Source organism: Pseudoliparis swirei, chromosome 22, assembly GCF_029220125.1.
Source record: "Pseudoliparis swirei isolate HS2019 ecotype Mariana Trench chromosome 22, NWPU_hadal_v1, whole genome shotgun sequence".
Taxonomy (NCBI): Eukaryota; Metazoa; Chordata; class Actinopteri; order Perciformes; family Liparidae; genus Pseudoliparis; species Pseudoliparis swirei.
The window spans coordinates 23,624,548-23,628,756 of NC_079409.1; the positions used below are offsets into that span (position 1 = coordinate 23,624,548).

At 44.1% G+C, this 4,209-nt stretch overlaps 1 long non-coding RNA gene across 1 annotated transcript in view; it reads left to right on the forward strand.

Annotated features, from left to right (window-relative positions):
• Window positions 1-2,988: 2,988 nt before the first annotated feature.
• Window positions 2,989-4,209, forward strand: part of LOC130213181 (uncharacterized) — an 18,987-nt gene continuing 17,766 nt past the window's right edge. Inside the window, exons 1-2 of the long non-coding RNA XR_008835458.1 lie at window positions 2,989-3,273; window positions 3,741-3,798. This is a non-coding gene — a long non-coding RNA (uncharacterized LOC130213181). The remainder of the gene's footprint in view (window positions 3,274-3,740; window positions 3,799-4,209) is intronic.

Genomic DNA, 4,209 nt, shown 5'->3' on the forward strand with positions numbered 1-4,209 from the left:
GATGTCGTGCTTCTAGTCTAGATGACGTCATGCTTCTAGATGATGTCGTGCTTCTAGATGATGTCGTGCTTCTAGATGATGTCGTGCTTCTAGATGTCGTCATGCTTCTAGATGATGTCGTGCTTCTAGATGATGTCGTGCTTCTAGATGTCGTCGTGCTTCTAGATGATGTCGTGCTTCTAGATGTCGTCATGCTTCTAGATGACGTCGTGCTTCTAGATGATGTTGTGCTTCTAGATGTCATCATGCTTCTAGATGATGTCGTGCTTCTAGATGACATCATGCTTCTAGATGACGTCGTGCTTCTAGATGATGTTGTGCTTCTAGATGATGTCGTGCTTCTAGATGATGTCATGCTTCTAGATTATGTCGTGCTTCTAGTCTAGATGATGTCGTGCTTCTAGATGATGTCGTGCTTCTAGATGACGTCATGCTTCTAGATTATGTCATGCTTCTAGTCTAGATGATGTCGTGCTTCTAGATGATGTCGTGCTTCTAGATGATGTCATGCTTCTAGATTATGTCGTGCTTCTAGTCTAGATGACGTCATGCTTCTAGATGACGTCGTGCTTCTAGATGATGTCGTGCTTCTAGATGATGTCGTGCTTCTAGATGACGTCATGCTTCTAGATGATGTCGTGCTTCTAGATGATGTTGTGCTTCAAGATGATGTCATGCTTCTAGATGATGTCGTGCTTCTAGATGATGTTGTGCTTCTAGATGATGTCATGCTTCTAGATGATGTCATGCTTCTAGATTATGTCGTGCTTCTAGTCTAGATGACGTCATGCTTCTAGATGACGTCATGCTTCTAGATGACGTCGTGCTTCTAGATGATGTCGTGCTTCTAGATGACGTCATGCTTCTAGATGATGTCGTGCTTCTAGATGATGTCGTGCTTCTAGATGATGTTGTGCTTCAAGATGATGTCATGCTTCTAGATGATGTCGTGCTTCTAGATGATGTCGTGCTTCTAGATGATGTCGTGCTTCTAGATGACGTCATGCTTCTAGATGACGTCATGCTTCAAGATGACGTCATGATTCTAGATTATGTCGTGCTTCTAGATGATGTCGTGCTTCTAGATGACGTCATGCTTCTAGATGATGTCGTGCTTCGAGATGATGTCGTGCTTCTAGATGATGTCGTGCTTCTAGATGATGTCATGCTTCTAGATGACGTCATGCTTCAAGATGACGTCATGCTTCTAGATGATGTCGTGCGTCTAGATTATGTCGTGCTTCTAGTCTAGATGACGTCATGCTTCTAGATGATGTCGTGCTTCTAGATGATGTCGTGCTTCTAGATGATGTCGTGCTTCTAGATGACGTTGTGCTTCTGATGATGTCGTGCTTCTAGATGACGTCGTGCTTCTAGATGACGTTGTGCTTCTAGATGATGTCGTGCTTCTAGATGATGTCGTGCTTCTAGATGATGTCGTGCTTCTAGATGACGTTGTGCTTCTGATGATGTCGTGCTTCTAGATGATGTCGTGCTTCTAGATGATGTTGTGCTTCTAGTCTAGGTGATGTCGTGCTTCTAGTCTAGATGACGTCATGCTTCTAGATGATGTTGTGCTTCTAGATGATGTCGTGCTTCTAGATGATGTCGTGCTTCTAGATGTCGTCATGCTTCTAGATGATGTCGTGCTTCTAGATGATGTCGTGCTTCTAGATGATGTCGTGCTTCTAGATGACGTCGTGCTTCTAGATGATGTTGTGCTTCTAGATGTCATCATGCTTCTAGATGATGTCGTGCTTCTAGATGACATCATGCTTCTAGATGACGTCGTGCTTCTAGATGATGTTGTGCTTCTAGATGATGTCGTGCTTCTAGATGATGTCATGCTTCTAGATTATGTCGTGCTTCTAGTCTAGATGATGTCGTGCTTCTAGATGATGTCGTGCTTCTAGATGATGTTGTGCTTCTAGATGACGTCACGCTTCTAGATTATGTCATGCTTCTAGTCTAGATGATGTCGTGCTTCTAGATGATGTCGTGCTTCTAGATGATGTCATGCTTCTAGATTATGTCGTGCTTCTAGTCTAGATGACGTCATGCTTCTAGATGACGTCGTGCTTCTAGATGATGTCGTGCTTCTAGATGATGTCGTGCTTCTAGATGACGTCATGCTTCTAGATGATGTCGTGCTTCTAGATGATGTTGTGCTTCAAGATGATGTCATGCTTCTAGATCATGTCGTGCTTCTAGATGATGTTGTGCTTCTAGATGATGTCATGCTTCTAGATGATGTCATGCTTCTAGATTATGTCGTGCTTCTAGTCTAGATGACGTCATGCTTCTAGATGACGTCATGCTTCTAGATGATGTCGTGCTTCTAGATGATGTCGTGCTTCTAGATGACGTCATGCTTCTAGATGATGTCGTGCTTCTAGATGATGTTGTGCTTCTAGATGATGTTGTGCTTCAAGATGATGTCATGCTTCTAGATGATGTCATGCTTCTAGATGATGTCGTGCTTCTAGATGACGTCGTGCTTCTAGATGACGTCATGCTTCTAGATGACGTCATGCTTCAAGATGACGTCATGATTCTAGATTATGTCGTGCTTCTAGATGATGTCGTGCTTCTAGATGACGTCATGCTTCTAGATGATGTCGTGCTTCGAGATGATGTCGTGCTTCTAGATGATGTCGTGCTTCTAGATGATGTCATGCTTCTAGATGACGTCATGCTTCAAGATGACGTCATGCTTCTAGATGATGTCGTGCGTCTAGATTATGTCGTGCTTCTAGTCTAGATGACGTCATGCTTCTAGATGATGTCGTGCTTCTAGATGATGTCGTGCTTCTAGATGATGTCGTGCTTCTAGATGACGTTGTGCTTCTGATGATGTCGTGCTTCTAGATGACGTCGTGCTTCTAGATGACGTTGTGCTTCTAGATGATGTCGTGCTTCTAGATGACGTTGTGCTTCTGATGATGTCGTGCTTCTAGATGATGTCGTGCTTCTAGATGATGTCGTGCTTCTAGTTGACGTCGTGCTTCCTAACGGTTCCCTCCAGTCTCAGGTATAAACTCTGCTTCGGCCTCCTCGTCTCTCGCTCTCCTTTTCTGGATGTGTTGCAGGTCGTTGTTGCTCGTCTTCCTCATGTTGCTCTTCTTCCTCGTGCTGCTCGTCTTCCTCGTGTTGCTCGTCTTCCTCGTACTGCTCGTCTTCCTCGTGCTGCTCATTCAGGGGTTCTCCTGAAGCGCCGTCCATTCTGCGACAGCAGACATCCCGACTGAGTCGAATGATGAGCTGAATGAAGAGGTGAGGAACTGTTTTTCAAATGACAGATACAAAAAATCATTTGAATGTATTTTCTCTTTCTGTCTGTCAGACTTATGGATCTTGAGTTGTTTAGGAAGCCAGGAGAATAAAGAACATTTCTAAAACAGGCTTCACATTGCATCGTATAGTTATTGATGGAGACAGGTGTAAAAACATTACTGTCCTTCATATCGATGCCTCGTGAAATGCTGTTTTCCAATTTCCTTGTTTTATTCTGCAGCTTTACTTGCACGTATTCAATAGTATCAATTTATGTTTGCGATAAAATCTCTTTTGTATTTCCACAATACGATCTGTAAAACACTCGGGCTGCTTTACAAAGGAGTTTCTATTTGGACAAAGTACTTCTTAAGTGCACGTGAGACAATAAATCTGAAGTGAGACAAACAAAACCATTTGGGGCCGAACGTTCCTAAATAATGTTTTCCTTCTCGTGGAAACTCAAGCGTGCAGCGCACATCCGGACTGCAGGCTCTGTAAAGCAGATTTCTTCAGGATTTAAAGGTCAGTGTATTTTACAGCCATGTTTAGTCTTCTTTCAAATAGTGAATCAGTGTAAGGGCATTGCAACACTGACCCTTGACCCCTGACCCCTGAGCCACGAGGAGAACCATCTCCACATATTAACACGCTGTCTTCTGATCAGTAACCAATGAGTTCACAGCTTCACCTCTAATGATGTCTTCATGAAGTCAGGTTCCTGACGCGGTTCCAACTCAATGCTTCATGTGTCTCTCGGTTGAACCAGCCGTGACGTCCTGCTCTGGATCTGAGCGCAGAGTGAGGCTGCATGTCTCCTCCTCTGGCTCTCCATGTCTGCCTCCTGCTCTGTCCCTCTGACTGACTCCATCAGATTGCCGCCAGACGCTTCACATTCATCTCTCTCGGCGGAGCGGCGTTATCACCTCGCTGGAA